This window comes from Lactuca virosa, chromosome 8, assembly GCF_052849685.1.
Source record: "Lactuca virosa cultivar CGN04683 chromosome 8, Lactuca_virosa_CGN04683_v6, whole genome shotgun sequence".
Classification (NCBI taxonomy): Eukaryota; Viridiplantae; Streptophyta; class Magnoliopsida; order Asterales; family Asteraceae; genus Lactuca; species Lactuca virosa.
In genome coordinates, this window is record NC_136433.1 from 332,293,176 (window position 1) to 332,315,834 (window position 22,659).

The window sequence follows — 22,659 nt, forward strand, 5'->3', positions numbered from 1 at the left end:
GTTTTTAAACACAAGCAATCTTGTGTTTTACTTGTATTCCCCCTTAAAACATTTGAAAAAGCTTGGAAAATATGGGGGTATGAACTCACCTTATTTGAGGAATTCAAATAGAAGATTTGGTATAGATCGGTAAGTTTCCCGAGTGAAATGCCAAAGCACAAACGAGCCTTATTTAGCATATTATGATACATATAGGCATAAAATTAGTGAATCTAACTACAAAGGTGATTGGAAAACAACCTAGGATGCAAGAATAACTCACCAAAAGAGTGGTAGAAGCAAGTTAGAAGGCTGAAATAGTGTTCACGGCCCTCAGGAGGTTTCACGGCCTAAGAACACATGAGTGTTCACGACCCATGTTGCAGGGTTCACGGCCCACATGAAGGGTTCACGGCCCATAAATGGTGAAGAAAACTTGAAGATCTTGTTGTTTAGTGAGTGTTTGAAGGCCCTTTGATGTATTCCAAGAAGATGGTAACAAAAAGGGATGAAAAAGAGTAAAAGATGAAGTTCTTGTGGATGATACTTGAGAGAGAGTTCTTGATGTTCATGGCCAGAAGTGTAGAATGAGGAATAATTCAGTCAATTATATATATATATATATATATATATATATATATATATATATATATATATATATATATATATATATATATATATATATATATATATATAGGGAGGAGTTCATGCCCGAAGTGTTCACGACCGAAGGCGGTTTGCGAGGGTTCATGGCCTGCGAAGGGGTTCACGGTCGTGAACCATTTGCAGTCCGAGGTTGTTCACGGCTCCGAAGCTGTTCACGGCCGCGAAGGGTTTGCGGCCATGTAAAAGTTCTAGATTTCTAATGCTTTTCCCTTCCAACTATTACACTCTTAGATACAAGGCTTCAAATCTTTTAATTCGATAATCCATCTAATTTAAGATAATGGAAGGAATAAGTTTGACCAAAGTTGACTTTACAAGAATAAAATTTTCGGGTTGTCACGTTGTGTTGGGTCCTAGCCTTAATATTTTATTTGGGTGTTATATTAAGGATTAAATCAACTAACTTGAATTTCTACCCTTATAGATGTCTAGTTCTGACAACTGTGGTCTTCCGTTTCCATTTGGAAAAAGCTTTCTTCATGAAGATCATATTTCACATGTCGATCAAGGTGAAAGATCAATCCCTTCTTAGTGCAAAGGTGGAACTGGAAATCGTACTTCTCTTCCTCTACATCCTCCAGTAAATCTTCCTGGCCCACTTTTTCGTCAACTTGAAAAGTTCAAAGTTACTCAAGCCCTGTTGGCATGCAAACATAACGATGGAAACTCTATATGTTCACATGTTCTAAACATGAAGACGCACCTTGACAGACTGGGAATGTTGGGTGTCATTTTCCCGAGGGAGCTGGCTGTTGACTTGGTTCTTCAGTCACTTCCCGAGTCATATAGTCAGTTTGTTACAGACTACTATATGACAGATCACGACGTGACCCTCATTGATCTGACATATTTGCTAATTGTTGCTGAATCAGCAATGATTTGGCGCACTGGTGAAGCAAATATGACTGAAAGATTAATCTCTCAAACTTCCATGGATATTGACAATGGCAACATTAGAAGTCTAGAAACGTTTTCTAGTAGAAAGGGATCGGCCAAGGTCAAACCGTTTGACCAAATGTTAAAGAGAAAGGTTGAGTCTGAGATTGTCCCATGTACCATTCCGGAAGAGTCTGTTTGTTTCTATTGCCAAGAGAAGGGACATTGGAAGCGAAGCTGCCCTGACTACCTGAGAGCTCTAAGAGATGGTAGAATCAAATTGTATGGTTTGAATTCAGGTAAGTTCACTATCTAACTCAATTAAGTTCCTATTTATAGATTCTTAATACATGATGTGATAAGATTGCATTTTGATGTTTTAAAGAATGCAAAAGAACGAAGGAAGCTTAGAAGAAGAAGTTAGCTGAGTCTGATCGTAAAGAGATGGATTTCAATCGCATGGTTCAATGATCAGATTCTTGAAGCCACTACTTAGGAGTTTTGAAAGATTGCTTAGGAATATTTAGAAACATAGTTTTCATATGTATTTGTGTTGTAAGAACAAGTTTTTCCGCAATTTTATAAATAAAGGAAATTTCGATTTTATCTTATTTTTTATTTCCTTGCATTAGCATTTGTGAAAATTGTTTGTATGTTTCTATTAATAGCAATGTTGGAAATTGTTTGATTCTTAGTTATATCGATTGTGGTAGTGTCGTAATTTTCTAAGTAAGGAAAGATTCTCATCACCCAAGTTTCAACTAGACAGAAACTTGGAATCATATGATTTGAATCATGTGATGTATGAAAATCCTGGTACTTGGAAAATTGGGACTAATTCCTTGTTTACATAAGTATGTAAGTCAAGTGAAAGATAAAAAGATGTAGTACACATTGATGTGAACCAGTCAGATCCACCACAAAGGACGATAAAGTCTATTCGTCACGATTTGCTGAAAGCTCAGTAAATATGGTTATGCTTACAAGATTAAGTATAATTCTGATACCTTGAAAAGATTCAAAGTACAGCAGAACAAATAAGAAGAATCAAATTAGGCAGAAAGATAAAAGTTTCTCCAATCTGAAAGGAAAGGAGAATACTTTAGTATCATGTTTTATGATCATCCTAATGATTGTGGAACCATGTCACAATTGATCCTCTAAGCACACCTTAGTGCACTTATATGGCTAACAAGAGGAATCGGGAATTGTTGAAATGGTTAAATCAAGAAGATGAATTATACTTCGTTCCAAAATCGAGTTTTAGAGTCGTACTCTAAGTTACCCCAATTTGTACCTCGAATGACATGTTTTAAGTAGGTTTATAACGCCTCATGAAATGTGGAGTAGAAAATGTTTTCTTACTCTTGCACATTTGAAATTGGTAGTTGTCATGTTTTGGATAAAACAATGATCAACTAAGACCAATTACATGAAGTGTTGTCTTGATAAGGTCTCACACTAACTCTTGAGTATATGGTTGTCAATAAATGTTCCTTGACAGAGAATCTTATGCGTCAAGAGGACAGTGGGAGTCTCAATGGTCTTGGATAGTTTCAAGAACTAATCAAGAATGAACCTTTTAGTTATCACTAGCACACGACCAGAGTTTGGTAACCAATCATGTTGACATATTCTTGTTTCTGTGCCTATTCCAATAAGTTTGACTATGCATGTGAGTTTTATGAGTTCTCATTTGATTGCATAAGGCAAAACACCTTGATCAGTGAAAGCACATTGATCAGTATGAGTGAGCTGGTCAATAATTTGGAAGCAATTGTAGGCCCTTGTGCTGCCGGAAGGAAAGAAATTAAGAATAAGCAGGTTCAGTCCATATGAGTTTGAATTTGTCATAAACCTTGTCTTATGATAGTGGTTCGAAATGACAAGTTCACATGCATACACCATAAAATCTAAGTGGCAAGAGGTTTCTCTCTACATCATTAAAATGATTGTGACAAAACGCTTTCAGTAGTAGATTTTAAAGGATATCATTAGAGTAAGCAGTTGTGGTAATTGCATTCTCAAATTCAAGTATGATTACGACATCCCTTTTCATAGTTCGAATTGTGAGAAATGGCAATTAGTTTGAACATTTGGGACTTAGCACTATAAGTTCTAAAATGGTTTAGACACACATATAAGCTATCTATTGAAAGGTGTATGAGCTTGAGAAGTCTAGGTAAAGACTTATCAAAGCACCACGTATCAGAAATCCAAACTTTGGTAAGAAATTCAATAAATATTGATTTCTAGAAGTCCAGCTGATTTTTGGGTACACATCAAAGCTAGTGGGAGCATCACTGTTATGATATTAATAATGTAATTATTACACTAGTGGGAGCATATTTATTATGTCAAGTGTTGCGAGTTAGCAATGCTATTTATAGGAAACAAAGTTCTAAATTTGCAAAGTTGCAGAATTTGAAAGATGTTTCACTATAGAAAGATTTAAGGGAGAGAATATTTATAGTTCATTTCGAATCTAAAAGTTTAGATTGAAATTTTAATCAAACTTAGTCATGGTCATATATGAATATCATGTTGAAATGTTTCAACATAGGAAATTCTATATATGGAAATATTTTAGCAAGAGACTGGCTAAGTATCATGTCTTTATGTAAGACATTATGAATCGTATCCCATATGCTTCGAGTATAGGATTGATTCCATATGATATAATATTTGCCTATTTTGACTTTTCCAAATCCCTAGATCATTAAGAGTGAAAAAGGAATAGAACCTAATAGGACTAAGGTTGTTAAACAACTGTCAAAGGACAATCTAAGGTTTGCCAAAGATTGGTTGCTTGTAGACAGTTGGAAGTATAGTAATGGATGGACCATATTGATATAATTCTGAATAGATAGGATTGAGTTAAGAATGGATAGTCATATGGCAATATCAAATGTTTCCATAATGGGAGTAGGATATTAAGAATATGTGGGTAGAGACTTTAATGCAATAAGGATGTTCAAAGGAATGTACTTTGAATATGAGACTTCGTATCTCCAATGGAATGTACTGTAATTGGCAAAGTCTCTGTGACATTGGTGCATAGTCATTAAAAAATGATCATTGCATAATTGCTTAGAATCTAACACATTCTAATAGTGGAAGAATTTGGTATTCTTACACTTATGATAAGGATTTGGATTTGTGAAATAAGCATCATAGGAAATGTTTTCAATTGATCTGTTTCACAAAGAAAGGACCATAGGTAAACATAGTGTGCATGCTTAGAGTATGGGAGAACTATTGTTTTAATTCAAGTATTAAGTTGATTAGTCGAAACAATTATACAATGAATAATGCGTAATCGATATGGTGATTAAATAATAAGTGTTTTTTATTCATATTCAGAAGTTTTTGAGACCATATTGGATTAAATTATTCTTGTGTTTCAATTTGCATGGTTTACTTCCCGAATAACTAGGTTATTCAAACATCCACAGTGGATCATACTTTGGAAGTAAGTTATGAGGAAAGACTGTCATGAATCTTTTTGTAGATTGTCTAAAAGCTTAGATATAGCAAATATTTGCTGCAGTGTTCATGAGTACTCCTGAAATAGGAATTTAAGTATTGGACTAAACCCACGCTCACGTGAATCACTTCATGGATTTTATCAGGATTGATTGTGAGACGGTAATATCTTATATTCTTCATACGGAGACATATAGTTGTTGTTTACAAGTCGGTTGCATATTGATGATACGTAAACGCACCAGTAACTTGGCGTTATAAAATGTATTGTTGTGTGTGATTTGATGAGTAAATAGTACAAGCATATAAGTTGAAGTTTATCCGTTACTTTTACCCTTAATGGGATAAAAGCGATATCTATGGGCCCCTCGATGATTTAGTGATGACACCCTAAGCACTTGGCCAAGCCTATACTGATTTGATTTGTTCAATTAGTCAATCATCGTAAATTGGAAATCGGGAAACAGAACTTAGATAGAGAGAATGATTATAATCCATGTCTCATGTCTATAGGATATCTTGAAGAACGGAGGAATATTTGATCCCTTATCTAAAGGATGCATTAGTGATAAGATCAGAGTTCGACAATGGGCTTTTAAGAGCTACGATTGCTAATCGGATTTGAAATTGCATTGGAAGTTATAGTTATTAGACTTATCCATGTGGGAGACTGTTGTATTAGGTGTCTAAGCCCATAAGTATAATTTGTATGTACTTGACCCGATAGTAGAATGGTCCTTTTGGGTTGCCTTCACCATAGAAATTTGATAGGATGTTTTTTTTTTGAGAAAGAGGTTAGTTGTGATTTATTAATATATTATATGAATAATGTATTAATTGAGAAATCATATTATTTAATTTGTATTGATAAAGAATTAATTTGGTGATGAAAAGAGACCGATTAAATTAACGGTGACTGATTAGGTAAATCAGTAATACTTATAGTTTGGACTAATGATCCATGTTGATTAGGGATGGACTAAATCTATGTGAGATTCTATGAAGATTTAGTCCAAAGGGCCTATCATATGGGTTATTGGATTGACTAAATCCTAATCATATGAATTAGGGTTTCTAGGATGAAACCCTAGGGATTTCACACTATAAATACTAACCATTGCACTCCCAAAATCGACACTTGTGTTCCAAGAAGTAACCCTAGTCGTTTGGTACCTCCTAACATCTCTCTCATATTCCTCCATTTTCTTTTTGGCGTTTGTGACTATTTAGAGGTATCACATTTGAGGTATTAAGCTCTTGAAAAGCCAAGCACTACAAGCTATAACTAAGAGGTATTCGTCAAACTAGATTTTATGTTGAAAATCTCCAATTGTATGCTAGTTAGGGTTTATGCTTTGAATAAAATGAAATTGCATGTATAACTTGAGAAAACATAAATCCAAAGCATTTAGGGTTGTATGTGCACCATAGGATTTTTATAGTGCTCAAAACCCATCAGCTGTCACACAAGTTGAATCGTTTGAGTGTAGGGCATTCAAGCTAAAGTAGGTGTTTTGTGTCGATGGCCTAAAAATAAATCTCATCTCCATTAGTCAGCCTTATGACGCTAGTTTTAAAACACATTTTGATTGCCATGTGGGAAAGGTTTTCGATTCCAAAAACGAAAGTGTGCTTATTGCACTCAGAGACAACAACCTTTACATAGTTTGATATTTTATGTTTAGACAATGCTACAATATGCTTTTTTACTTTATGCTTTTCTACTTTTAAATTTCTGAACATAAGCTGCTAGAATTTTTATTTTGATGATTTTGTTTGCTTAAAAATTTATTTTCAACTTTTATTACCAAACGAGTATACATTGTAGATTTTATTACTAACATTGCCAATGTTTGTTCTTATCTTTCCATATGTATGTGTCAGGACCTCCTGTTCCAACTCGACATTGATCTTAACTGATTAGATCGGCATGTCACTCCTTTCATGCATCACCCTTCATCTCAACATTGGTCTTGCATCTTTTCTTGAGTGCCAACTGTTCTCTCCCTGATGTGTATGCTCACGCTATTTGAGATGTTGCTGCATGTTGATGAAACCAGATAGGAGATAATTGTGCCAAAGGATGTTCTTCTAGACACATATATCTTCTGTCTTGAACAACCTATTTATATTGCAATGGGATGAAGTGATGTCAGGTGACATAACACGTCTAATTTCCATGGACGCGATCACTGCAACATCATCCCATCTGAGATCCAAAGGCGTCTTGAACAGGATAGTGGTCCTACCTTCTCTTCCTTCATGGATAACAATGAGTGGAACCTTCAAGTTTTTCCTTGGTGACTTTTATAACTTGAAGCTTACAAAGATGGGATCCCTCTAACTCGTTGGTTACAAATATTCGTTCATGTTCTTGTTTCGTTCTTGGTGAACATGAAGCTTGGAATCAATCTGCAGAATCTCGATGATTAAAGGAATTCTCTCTCCTTGTTTACTATGAATTGTGTTTCTTTCCTGATATATTTGATCTTGTTTCTTTTCTTTTATAGAAAGTGTTTGAAGAGTATATATCTTGGAAAATGGAAGTGCATTTATGGCCATTCTAATAAAAACATTTGATGGATCGAGTCTTTATCAAGCTTTTGAAAAAGCTGCAAAAATATCGATGTTTAGAATATTTCCTTGTTTGATTAAATCTTTTGTTGTATTATTATATTATTTATTATTACTTTCTGTACCATATTAAATTAATTGATGGTGAACTCTATAGTTCTAGACCACAACTTGACTCTATGCTACCGAAGTCAAACCACTTCTTGTTGACGAGTTAAAATGGTTTATGATTCACACTGATTCCACCTCAGTGTGACTGAAACAATCCATTCTTTTCTTGATTACTTATTAATAAAAATTTACGATTCACTGTGATATACCACACACTGATAAAAGTTTCAAACGTTGTGCCAATGGTTAGTCTATGTACCGTAGACTATCACACATACCTACCCTTCTTGCCCTTATAATTCTTCTTTAAAGCTTTATGATAATGTACCATACACTGATGTGAGCTTGAAAAATCTATGCCGATGGTTATGCTAAAGCGCCACAACTTATCACATGCATCAAACCATTCTTTCCTTATTCTTCTTTATAATTTTGTGATTCAGCGTATGAAACCAGACACTGATGAGAATTCGAAAATTTTGTGCCAATGAGTACATCATTTTCCGTGATATATTACACAAACCTACCCACTCTTTCCCAAGAATTTCTTATTAAGAAGTTAATGATTCACTGTATTAGCCATACACTGATAAAAATTCGACAATCTTTGATGATGGGTACATTACATACCAAAATGTATTACACACAACATACCACTCTTGCCCTTTTCTTCTAATATAATTGATTAATGTGTTAGCGTATGAAACCACACGCTGATGAAATCTCGCAATACAATGTCAATGAATGGTAGTTTAAGCCTATATTATCGGAGGCATCACAAACTTACCGGGTTACCATTACAAGCCTCTCGCTGATCTCTTATACTGATTTTTGTTGATGCTAATGCCATGTCTCACTGATAGAACTTCCTTATCTCAATGGTAAGTTTTTGGATGATGACTAAAAGATCCATCATTATCTTGGGATACAAGATTTTTATGGCGAAGATCTCTTCAGTCATGATTACGTAAAAAGCAAGAAACTTGAAGGTATAAATTAGGAATTCTACGTCCTAGGTCATTTTTACAAGCTATTCAAGAAACTGGCTCTCTCTCTCTCTCTCTCTCTCTCTCTCTCTCTCTCTCTTTCTAAAAATAGGCTCTCTCTCAACCACCATCTTCCTCAAGCTTTCACCATGTCAAAGCCTCTGTATGAGTTTGACACCCTTGCTAATGTCGGTAAAGGTCCTCATGCCCCTAACTCTCCCATAATCATTCAAGTGAACAAGGTGGCGTTCTATGATGAAATCCCAAAGTAGTTCACAAACTCAGGAATCGAAGACTTCGTCGAATATGCCAAGAGTTGTCCTCTTCGACAGGCTTTCTGCGACTTCCCATACCCATTCTACCATAAACAAATATGTGAATTCTATTATTCGTGTACTGTTAACTCTGATAATCAATCCATTACTAGAACCATTGGAGATGGTCAATATAGGGCTAAAAATTGATGTGGGGTCTTTTTGAACTGATCTTTGTCTTTCTCGATTGGAAAATTATTCATAAACTCCCTCGGAAGCAAGTTGCAAGTCTTTTTGAGAAAGATTAGGGTATAATTCTAAAATTCAGGGCACCACTCATGATCCATACGAATACACTCTTCGTCAGTGTTTTGGTGTAGGATGGAAGTACTTAACTGGGGTTATTGGTAAGTGTCTTGGAAACGAGACTGGGAGTTTGGATCAATTGAATCTCTTTGAGCAAAGGATTTTATTTTTCTGTTGTGTACAACAAAAGACTTGATTTTGCTCAACTTTTTCTTGATCAAGTGATTGATTGCATCACTGGGAACAAAAACCGTTGTATGTTCCCTATCCCCATTGGATTGGATTGATCTTATCTCGTGAAGAAGGCTATGCTGAAAGTCATGGGATAATTATTCCTATTCTTGTTCTATCCTCAAATATCATTAACACTGCTCCTACTAAAGATGATTTGCATATTACCGTGAGGATACAAAAATGGATTGAAAAACCCTATATGGTTGAATCCTCGGACTCTGAATAAGATAATGATGAGGATAATGTTGAAGAAAGTGTTGATAATGAAAAAGGGGGTAATGAGGAAGAAGACACTGATAAATATGAAGAAGAATCAGCCACTCATAAAGGATAACACCTTGCTCATGGAAAGAACTGTCCTCCAAGAGCGAACAAGCACATTCGATTCCCATTTAATCCTTCAACCACTCGTGCAGCAGATGATGTTGTACAACGTGGATCAACCCCCCTTTTGTGGAAACTGCTGAACCAATGATCCAAGATGACTCAGCATCTCCTTCTTCTCAAGCTAAGACTGTTCCTCCTATGCTAACACCCATTAAGACTACTAATTTTGATCAGGAAGAATCCAAATCTAACTTTCAAACTGTTGTAGTTTCTAAGCTCTCTCTAGTAGTGCAGATAGCTCAATCACTGGGAAAAATGTTGACTAAAGTAGAAATGGATGTAGCTGACATGGAGCGATTTATGACCTTGGTTGATGATGATGCTGATGATATGATTCTTGATGACACCACGCCAAACTCTCCTCTAAAGAAGAAGGCTTCCTTCTCAGGGATAGCTCATGACACTGAAGCCGGAAGTTCGGCTGATGGTCATCCTTCAACACCCTCTCCTTCCAAGAAATGCAAAATCTAAGGGGGGGGGAGTCAAGATGACATAAAAATTTCCCTCTCATTAATTATTCGTTGTCTGATACAATTCACCAATGTGGGTTTAGCTGCTTGATAATGAAAATTGGGAAATCACGTCACCTTCTTAAGGTGAGTATTCATTAAAATTGAATAACCTGAAATTTCAATCTTTCTCTCACGGGGAGCACAAGCTGAAGAATTCACTGAAGTTTAGTTTTCACTTCATCAGATAAGGGATATTGTAAGGTCACACCTTATGATCTGATGAGTCAAAGACTCTACACGCTAACTATCAGCGTTAGCATCTACACCACCATCAGCGCCAACGTATCAAGTCTATCAGCGTCAACGCATAGTATAGTTATTCTACGTAATATTATGTATATTAGGTAAAAATACACACACACACACACACATATATATATATATATATATATATATATATATATATATATATATATATATATATATATATATATATATATATATATATATATATATATATATATATATATATATATATATATATATATGTATATATATATATATATATATATATATATATATATATATACACACACACATATAATAAATAGCAGACCTGGTATCTTTATGATAAGAATCAGTTCGTAGTATAGATTAGATACAATCCCTTTAATCATGGGATATACTTATATATATATATATATATATATATATATATATATATATATATATATTAGGATTTAATCAACATTAGGGTAAACCCTAATGTTCAGTTCGTCTTGGTGACCGTCTTTGTGACAAACCTTCTTGGCGAAAGACAATTTGGAGAACTCCTTGTGTTATTTACTTTCTGTTCTTTATACTTGAAGTGTTTCCGATCGTTACAAACCTTCAAATAGACCATGATACATGTATCGTTGCAAGGCAAACAACAAGAAAAGAAACAATTGTCAACATATGTTAAGTGAGCTAACTATAAGTAAAATGTTATGGAAAGCAAACATCATATAATCATGCATTCAAAGATTCACATAATATGGCATCAGATTGTAACGCACTGTTGCGAATTGACTCCTAGTCTGAGGCTATGGCCTGAAGGTCGGTCATTATAAGGATTTTGGCTTTTGAGAAGGTAATATTTAGGCCCATTTGGGTGCGGGTGATGTATTAGAAGTGATCCGGGTGCTCGGTTGGTGTTTTGGAGCCTAGGGGTATTTCGGTAAAAGCAGTTTGGGTTTTTATGGAAAATTAATTTTTGTTCCAAAGGTTTTAAGAAAGTTATGATTTAATAGAAGTGTAGGGCTTCTCGTTACCTTTCCGTGGATATAAGGATCGCCGGAATCGAGCTTAGAACGAAGAAGTTATGGCCTTCGGAAGTTTCGTGGTTTTCTGGCCTAGCCGAATACATGGGGCGTACACAAAGCGTACACGGGGCGTACTAGTGAAGAAGGTAGTACGCGGGGCTTACCTTGGAGTACACTGGGCATACTAACCAGGATGGTCACGAATGTTCTTCGGAGTACACTGGGCGTACCATAATTACGCTGGGTGCACGCCAGTCAGATCAGAACCCTGTTTTAGGGTCTTGGACCCTATGTAAGCCACTTATCTCATAACCTAAGCCTAATATCTTCAGCCTGCACTCCCCTAAACCCTAGAAATAATCATATATCATCTATGGTGGCATTGTGAGCTTATAGAGTCCATTTTTGGGGTGTTTGATCCATTTTCAAGAAGATGGAGTTTGACGCAAAGATGGGATTCAAGGAGGAGCATATGGATTTGGCTTTTAGGACTCATTATCAGCTTGATGAAGGTATAAAGCTTTGAACTTGATCATTCATCTCTTAGATCTACCATTTTTGGGCTTTGGTTCCTTTTTGGTCCCAAGGATGAAGCTTTATGGTTTAAATTCGATTCTTAGACTTAGGGTTGCCACACTTGATTCCATTTGAGTCCCTAAGAAAGAAAGTTGCCATCTTGAAGGTCTTAATGGGTTCATACATGAGTTAGGGTCACTTTTATGGATGTAGAATGCTATTTTTGGAGTTTGGGTTTGTTTGGGGCATGCAAAGTCACGAAGTCAGTGACTTTATAGGTTTAGATGTTAAGTATAGCTCAGATCTATGATTTGGACTAGTGGGATCAAGTATTAAGCACTTAATGGATTTTGTGCATGAGCTGTTTGTACGTTGGGCGTACTATGTAGTACGCTGCACGTACAGTCCATTTGCCCAGTACGCTAAGTGTACAGAAGAGGTACGTTAGGCGTACGCTCTTAGGAGGACTTGGGCCATAGTGGACTTCGGACCTTTGGGCCCTAATGGTTTTGGGCCTGGATTTGCGGTTTGTTGGGCCTGAATGTATATTTAGATGATATTGGAATAGTTGGGCCTATTCGGCCTTATGGCCCAATATAGAAATGGACTTCACATTTGTGGGCCTCGGTTTGGGCCAATTCCTAGATTTGGATGTTGTGGGCCTTCGTGGGCCAATTGGGGACTAGGTTATTGACTAAGGATAATATTGGGCTTTAGGATAAGGCCCATTAGAAAGGTCCGGGCCCAAATTGGAAAATTAGGCCATTGATGGTTTTATAGACATTATTGTGTTGGGCTTTTGTTTTAGGTTTGGGCCTTAGTGTTGGATCTTACTGGGCCAGGGGTAGAATGGTCATTTTACCCCATGCATGGATTAAGGATTATCGTATGGGACCCAATTGCTAATTGGGTATATTGATTGGTAGTGACAGCTCGGGAAGCTAGCGGGCTAGCAACTAAGGAATTAATGTGGGAAGCTTCTACAGTCCGAGGTGAGTCTCCTCACCACACCAATGGGTCGAAGGCACCAATGTCGGCCCATTTTATGATATGTGATACACTAGCTAAAGTTATGTTATGTGGCATGTTAGCTGGTTATGTGATAGGGAGTATGCTACTAATTATATGGTATGCTAGTTCACTATGTGGTATGTGTTATGCTAGTTGTCTTTGTGATACTTGCATGGAAGACCATGGGAGAGCCCATGGCACCTGGATGTAAGATCATGTGGAGAGTCCATGGCTTTCCTACTAAAGACCATGTGGAGAGCCCATGGCAACAGGATGTAAGACCATGTGGGGAGCCCATGGCTTTCCTATTAAAGACCATGGGAGAGCCCATGGCACTTAGGTGTAAGAGCATGTGGGGAGCCCATGGCATCTTGGAGTAAAACCCCGGGGACGAGCCCACGACATCCTTATATGTTTATATGCATGGATTATTTTTATTGTTATGGTTTATGTAGCTTTTATAGCTAATATGGATTATGTGATTATGTGGACTATGTGGGGCATGCTCTGGGGAACTCACGAAGCTTTGTGCTTACGGTTTACAGTTTTGGTTTCAGGTATCATCGATTTGGAAAAGGAGGGCTCAGATTTATCGTAGTGCACACACCTATGATTTCTGCATTGATTGATTTTGGGATAAACTTTGATAAATGTTTACTTAATGATGATTTGAAATGTTTGAAATAAATGGTGTCAATGTTTTAGCTATATTAAAAATGAAATTTGTTTACCCTTGATTTTTGGGTAGTTACAAGTTGGTATCAGAGCCTTGGTTTGAGGGATTCGGACATACTTTTGGGTGTGTCTGAACTCAAATTGAATATCTGTAAAGATTTTAAAGGAAAAAATGTTTTCAAGGAAAAGTTTTCTAAGAAAAGAAAGGGTGTGGTGCATGCAATCAGCCGAGCTCAAGTAAGTTTCCCTATAATATCCATATATTTTATCTGTTATGACTTGATTTATGGATCCGAGAAGCGCATGCTAGTTAGGGCTAGGAAAGATGCATTTATATGTTGTATGAGCTGGTAGACTTGCATGCTAGTGCTGGATAGTCAGTGATAGATTAGCCTGATATGTGATGCATGTAGCTTTGGAGATATTGTATGCTATGCTGTAATGAGAATGACTATTGGTATTGGTAACTGCTAAGTGTATGTTTTGAAAATTGTATACGGTTAGGATCTTATAGCCTTAGAATAGCTGATTTGGCCTTATTTCATGTGGTCTTAGGGTATAGTCTATTATTCGACAGTCTATTAGATCCTGTTCTGTGTATAATTTGCATGCATAAGGCAGCCGACAGTGAGGATGGATGGATGTGGATAGCATGAGTTGTGGTATGTGGGCGGAATGTTCTATGATAGTTCTTTGGATCGGAGTGGTACTGCACGAATGTTGCTTGCTTTGTGCTTTGTGGAACTCTTGAGTGATGGGAGTCAGCTACTAAGTGGATGTGACGATATCCAGGAGGTGGATACCAGGCATTATGGGGAATTCTTCAGCAGCTGATGGCATGGCGAGGTCGGGAACCTAGGAAAGCCTAGGATATCATTCAGTGGGTTAGTAGTGAGGTTTAGTGAGACTTGGGTGCATCAGTTTAAGGAAGTGACTTGTAGGATTTGGGAGGATTGCTGAGGAAAGTATGTATAGGTGTGGAAGGTAGTATTGGGCCCGTACTACTGAAAGCATAGGATCCATACTCAAATCGGTGAGAGTCTTGGAGAATCTAAGAAGCTTCGGGTAGGAGTTTGTGACCCGGTTTGGGGACAGAGGATGTTCCAGCTGTCACGGCTCAACCATTTGCAAGTGAGCCAGTGAACGTGACAGGGTGCCAGACCTTGAAGGATATGACTTCCAAGAGTTTGTAGATGCGAGATCGATTTGGAGCACCCTAGGAAGAGAGGGTCGTGCCAAGTGCGTATAGTAGAGGGTGTCGGGAAGAGACCCATGACTTCTGATCATCGGGTGAAAGGCCACCAGGGCCAGAGTCAGTGCAGCACGTACGGGAAAGTGCACAAGTGAGTTTGTCTCTCCAAGGGTTTAGGATGCTACAAGGTAGCGGGGTTGATCATGTCAGAAGAAGGTGGTCAGGATTCCTTCAGATGTTTGCAGATATGCTATCTTCTGCCACTTCAGGTAGATGTCGGGAATTTGCATCACTTTGGAATTGTGATAAGTTGGATCTCGGGTCGATTCTCTGCTATAATCTGAGTGAGCAAGGGTTGCCAGATACCAGTCAGCATGCCAAGGAATCTTTATGAAATCTTCAGACGGACGTATCTCGCAGACCGGGTTCCACGTGTACCATGATTGCTCTGAGTCGTTGTCGGAGTCTGTTCAGTGATCTGGGTTGCTACAGGTGTAGCAGGTTTGGCCACGTCATCAGGGTTTGCCCATAGGGGGCAAGTCCGTTATATTTTCATTGTGATCAGGTGGGCAACAAGGAGGTCAACTGTCTGACAATCAGGGAGGAGCAGTGAGTGCACCTGCTCCAGTTATTTTCGGGGTGGGTTCAAGGGCTTGAACGAGGGAATTATGACTAGTTTTCAGTAGCCTTAGTATTTGTGTTTGGAAGAGCCATCGGAATTGCCAAGGGAAGAGAGAGTTGTTGCTGAGGTTTTGGTTAGACCATCCGTCCTTTGGACATCGAGATTTGAGCGTGATATCATATTTTTTAAGCATCTGGAGTCATTGATGTGGTTGGGATTCAATAAGTGCTAGCTGGTTGTCAGGAGTTGTGTTGCTTTGGGAAGGGTTACCTAGGGTGCACTAGTTTGGTAAGCATCGATTGTCAGTAGACTGGTCATTGGAACGTAAGAAGGATTAGGAATCCTTCAATTTTCATATGCCAAGCGGACTTAGTCGAATCTATCTGGGGGAGAATCATGCAGGTACTCAGTACAGGAGCATGTATGAGACCGGGATGAGTTTCGCAACCTCATCGAGGAAAATGGCGGCCCAAGCAGCTATTTGGTTTGAGGGTTGTGCGAGTTTGGGTTTGGTAAAACTCCCCAGCATGTGACTCCCTTCTTCTTGGGGCTTGATAGCAGAATTTGGGGAAATCTGGCTAGGGCTCCTGTCATGAAATGAGTTCCGTTGGGTGTTCGCTCGATTGCGTGCTCGACTCTGTGTACGTTCCGAATTGATAGATTGAGGGCAAAAGTGTAGGGCTGCGATTGTGGTAAGGTGAAATTGTTGTAAGACTACGGGGGAGTCGTAGCATTCACTAATGGTCAGTTAGGGTGAAAGTGTTGTAAGACTACGGGGGAGTCGTAGCATTCACTAATGGTCAGTGGGGGTGAAAGTGTTGTAAGACTACGGGGGAGCCGTAGCATTCACTAATGGTCACTTAGGGTGGAAGTGTTGTAAGACTACGGGGGAGGCGTAGTATTCACTGGTAGTCAGATAGTGTGGAAAGTGTTGTAAGACTGCGGGGGAGCTGTAGCATTCACAATCAGTCAGATGGTGTGGGAAGTGCAGAAAGACTACAGGGTAGCCATGTCATTCACGGATTCGTTCAGATGACTTAGGCTAGGGTGGTCCAGTTTTCAAGGTTGTGAGTAGGTCACGAAATAATTGGAAGTAGGAAACGGTGGGTCGAAGGAGACCGGGTATGATGTAAGACTACAGTTATTCTAGTAGCATTCAACTTTTTTTTTGCGTCGGATTTAGTGGCGAAAGGTTGTCAGCCTATCATGATTGGATTGATCAAAGGGTTGAAAGGGCCATGAGTAGCGGTATATATGGGGAAGTTATTGTCATACGAGGTATCCTTCGGAGCTCATGTGGGACCGATGTGCGTGTGTTCCTGACTCATCAATCGGGTAGGTGTCCGGTGTTCCGGATAGTTGACAGACACGTTGGAACCAGGGAGATCCCTATTGTTCTTAGGGAAAGCAGCTATATGGCAGCAAGATGAGTTGAAGTGGGTTTAGTGACTTGGGGTTCGTGCGTGAATTTGCTTATTATTCGGGGAAAATGTTGAGTTGAGTACTGTTGGACTATCTGTTAAGGCGAGCCCTCAGCATCATGACACGGCAAGTGAAATCATTCGGTTGGTAACACCGAGATGATTAGGACTGGAAATGGTCGTTCGATCAGTTACCCGTGAAAGGAAATTGTACGGTACGGTTCCAGTAGGGGAGTTCTGCCGAGGATTCAAACCAATGTGAGGTCTCGGGACACGGGGAGGCAGGAGTAGTTTCCTACATGAGAAAAACGATTCATCCTTCTCCGGGATTAGAGAGAGTCTGCTATGGTTGGTTTCGTTTGCCTTGAGAAGGCTGTAGTTATTCCCGGGTTGTAGAAGTATTGACCAGAATATTGGATGTGCTCGGGAAGGTAGGGACGGATTTCGCGGACGAAATCTAATTCAAGTGTAGGGCTTCTCGTTACCTTTTCGTGCATATAAGGATCACCGGAATCGGGCTTAGAACGAAGAAGTTATGGCCTTCAGAAGTTTCGTGGTTTTCAGGCCTAGCCGAGTACACGGGGTGTACACAAAGCGTACGCAGGGCGTACTAGTGAAGAAGGCAGTACACAGGGCATACCTTGGAGTACGTTGGGCGTACAGACCAGGATGGTCGTGAATGTTCTTCGGAGTACGCTAGGCGTACCATAATTACATTGGGCGTACGCCAGTCGGATTAGAACCCTATTTTAGGGTTTTGGACCTTATTTAAGCCCCTTATCTCATAACCTAACCCTAATATCTTCAGCCTCCACCCCCTAAACCTTAGAAATCGTCACATATCATCCATGGTGGCATTTTTGGGGTGTTTGATCCATTTTCAAGAAGATGGAGTTTGACGCAAAGATGGGAATCAAGGAGGAGCATATGGATCTGGCTTTTAGGGCTCATTCTCAGCTTGATGAAGGTATAAAGCTTTGAACTTGATCATTCATCTCTTAGATCTACCATTTTTGGGTTTTGGTTCCTTTTTGGTCCCAAGGATGAAGCTTTATGGTTTAAATTCGATTCTTAGACTTAGGGTTGCCACACTTGATTCCATTTGAGTCCCTAAGAAAGAAAGTTTACATCTTGAAGGTCTCAATGGGTTCATGCATGAGTTAGGGTCACTTTTAAGGAAGTAGAATGCCTTTTTCGGAGTTTGGGTTTTTTTGGGGCATGCAAAGTCACCAAGTCGGTGACTTTATGGGTTTAGACGTTAAGTAGAGCTCAGATCTGTGATTTGGACTAGTGGGATCAAGTATTAAGCACTTAATGGATTTTATGCATGAGTTGTTTGTATGCTGGGCGTACTATGTAGTACGCTGCACGTACAGTCCATTTGCCCAGTAGGCTAAGCGTATAAAAGAGGTAAGATGGGCGTACGCTCTCAAGAGGACTTGGGCCTTAGTGGACTTCGGAACTTTGGGCCCTAATGGTTTTAGGCCTAGATTTGCAGTTTGTTGGGCCTGAATTTATCTTGGGTCAATATTGGAATAGTTGGGCCTATTGGGCCTTGTGGCCCAATATAGACAGGGACTTCAAATTTGTGGGCCTCACTTTGGGCCAATTCTTGGATTAGGTTGTTGTGGGCCTTCATGGGCCAATTGGCGACTAGGTTATTGACTAAGGAAAATATTGTGCTTTAGGATAAGGCCCATTATAAAGGTCCGGGCCCAATTTGGAAAATTGGGCCATTGATGAATTTATGGACATTATAATGTTGGGCTTTTGTTTTGGGTTTGGGCCTTAGTTTTGGATCTTACTGGGCCAGGGGTAGAATGGTCATTTTACCCCATGCATGGATTAAGGATTATGGTACGGGACACAATTCCTAGTTGGGTATATTGATTGGTAGTGACAGCTCGGGAAGCTGGCAAGCAGCAGCTAAGGAATTCATGCGGGAAGCTTCTATAGTGCGAGGTGAGTCCCCTCACCATACCAATTGGTCGAAGGCACCAATGCCGACCCATTTTATAATATGAGATACACTAGCTGAAGTTATGTTATGTGGCATGTTAGCTGGTTATGTGATAGGGAGTATGCTACTGATTATGTGGTACGCCGGTTGACTATATGGTATGTGTTATGTTAGTTGTCTTTGTGATACTTGCATGGAAGACCATGGGAGAGCCAATGGCATCTGGATGAAAGACCATGTGGAGAGCCCATGGCTTTCCTACTAAAGACCATGTGGAGAGCCCATAACAACAGGATGTAAAACCATGTGGGGAGCCCATGGCTTTCCTATTAAAGACCATGGGAGAGCCCATGGCACTTAGGTGTAAGACCATGTGGGGAGCCCATGGCATCATGGAGTAAGACCCTGGTGACGAGCCCACGACATCCTTATATGTTTATATGCATGTCTTATCTGATTTTTATGGTTTATGTAGCTTTTATAACTAATATGGATTATGTGATTATGTGGAATATGTGGGGTTTGCTCTGGGGAATTCACCCACCACAAGCAGCACCTGAGATTCAGAGCTTTGATAAAGACGTGGTACATAGAAAGTACTTTTGTACATAGGACATACTCCAGCGATCATTAATCTGCTCGAACAGAGTTTCTACTCTCTATTCCGATCACACATGTACCCTTAATTAGGTGCTACCCAATATCCAAACTTAATTGAACTAAGCATCTCTTTTAAGTCTTATTTTATCACTAGGAAAGCCTACATTGCTTATAATTATCTTTCAATACTAGTTCTGTTTTGGCAACACTATCCTAATTTAGTGTAATATTTTATACAGAGTATTAAGTATTAACATACATTTATCTTCTCATTTATAATACTCCTATTATTATTATCATGTAAATACATCTCAACACATATAGAACCATGTCTGGTTTGCATAACGTATATCATCAAATATACATATAACACATATTTCCAGATAATAAGCATATAACTCACATATAAAGTTTCAACATATATTTAATAGTTTTATTAATACTTGTATTAAAATCATGTTCATGAATGGGACTATGCACTTACTTGTTAAAGTGATGACTTAAAATTCGGCCAGCGCTTCGCTTATAACAATTGTCTTTTCCTTTGACGCAACGTACTATCATTATCACTAAGTCTTAGTCTATTATTTATTGCGACTAATTATTAGTCTAGATTCATCATTAACTCAAAGTCTACTTTAGGATCTATCAAGTAAGGAACAACCAGGTAGGATCATATCGGAGGAAGGGTCCGTTTGGTATACGAAGTATACTGTTTGGAAATCCCACTTTAAACACCTCACAAAATCACAGCCTGGACATCATCCTCGTAAGTAGATCAATCAGTATAATGACTTGGAATCACTGATAGATATTGTTTATAGATTCATAATAACGATAATGAACTTAAACGTAAGTTATTCTTAAAGTATGGTAAGCATAAGTCACTTACAAGGGGGTTGAACGAGGAACCGGGCTCTGCACGAGCATAACTTTTGATCCGAAAGCTCTTCTTCTCGTGGCCTTCTGGCGCTCTGGGACTCGCTACTAACACCTAAGAGGTGCTGGAGAAAAGGTCTTAGGCCCTTGGGTGTTTGGGAGAGAATGGAGTTGAAAGGTGTGATGAAATGAGTGAATTTCGGCCCTATTTATAGATTGTGCAGGGGCCTCTCACGTCGTGAGACTTGCCTCTCACGTTGTGAGTCTTACGTAGGCACCACAGTTTCGCCTGTTGCTAACACATGGCGCAGGACTTTCACATACGATCTCCATTATTGACGTTCTTTATATCCACGCATAGGTATTGACAAGATCTACAACTTTCCTTTTAACCCCAATGGCTAATTCCTGACCAATTTTAAATTTAACAGTCTGAGAAGATTACACTGTTAACGACCGTGTAAAATTCATAACTTCTACATACGTACTCCGTTTTCGACTGTCTTTTTATCGTTGAACTCCTATTAATGAGATCTTCAATTCTCATTTAGATCATTTCGGCTAAAAATTGACCAATGTAAAATTCGATTTCTAAGTTGTATACTGCTACGCTGAAACTTTGAAAAATCATAACTTCCTCTTATGAAGTCATATTTGGAATTTCTCTATATGCACGCTCTCGGTTTAACATCTACTATGACTTTAGTTTAGATTACTAAGGCTAAAAAGTAATTTATCAAGAATTCACCTTTACCTTACGCAGAGCCGTGTTGGTTTAATCGCGAAACTTCGACTGGTCATAACTTCCTTGTTATAAGTTGGATTTCAGCGTTCTTTACATGTACGGAATCCTTGTGACATATACTATAACTTTGGTTAAGATTATTTATCCTAAATAATATTCTATCAAAAAGTAATTTTTAGCACTTATTATCTCTAAATTGACTAATCCGAATCTGCGGGCGTTACAGGAACCACAATTCATCCTTTAGCTGAGTAGTTTTCAGCTAACTCTGGCTTATAATCATTAAATCTTATGTGAGTGGGAAAGATATGTATAGATCTACATGGGATTGACACCCCTACCTATGGTTGCTTGCTACAACCCCGAAGAGTAAAGGCACAGCAGGCTTAACTTTCTATAAGTAGTCTATCAGTAGGGTAATTAATTGTAATACTTTTAATTATTAGCAACCACGGGCATAAAATTACCATCAGGGTAGCAACCACAAGTAGGGGTGTCAATCCCGTATGGTCCAGCCCTCTGACTTTTCCTACCTGGTTGATCCTTACTTCGTAGACTTGAAGGACAAAATAAAAATAAAATACACCAAATAGAACAATATTCAGATATCGAGTTATATATATAAACTCTTATAAATATACCTATCTATCATAAAAAAAATCCATGAGATCACAAACTCAATATTAAAAGTCAAATACAATATCTAGAGTTAGTATTGTATAGCGGATGTACCATAACTAGACCTACAATGCGCAACTAAGTTTTATTATGGTTCGACCGATGCACGGATATGTTGGATAAGGTGTCTAAGTCCGTAACTATATTTGGTATGTACTTGACCAGAGAGTAGCATGGTCCATTTGGCTTGCACTTCACCGGGAAAATTTGAAGGATAGACTTTTTAGAAGAGGATAATTATGATTTATTAGTATATTATAAGTTCTCATATATATTAATATGAAATCATATTAATTAATTAGTATTGATCAAGAATTAATTTGGAATTAATTTTGTGATCAAAAGATACTAATTAAATATAAGGGGTTGATTTGGTAAATCATTCATTCTTATAAAGTGGGCTTATGATCCATAGTTCTTTATGTTGGGATAAACCCATGTGGTGCACCCATGGATACTCCATGGAGGTTTTAACCCATGGAGCATGAGGGATATGGAAGGTCATTAGGTTTTACATGGTGTAACCCTAGTTTGCCACACTATATAAGAGACCCTAAGGCTACCAAAATTGGCACCTATGTGAACTTAGAAGAGTACTAGCCAATTTTGTGAAGCAAGGAATTCTCTCTCCAGTTCTTCCATTTGTTGGTGGTGATTTGTGATTCCATTTGAGGCATTCACATTATTGGTGCTAGCCTCTTAAAGCTTCAAGTTTTCCAACTACACTAAAAGGTATGTCATCTAA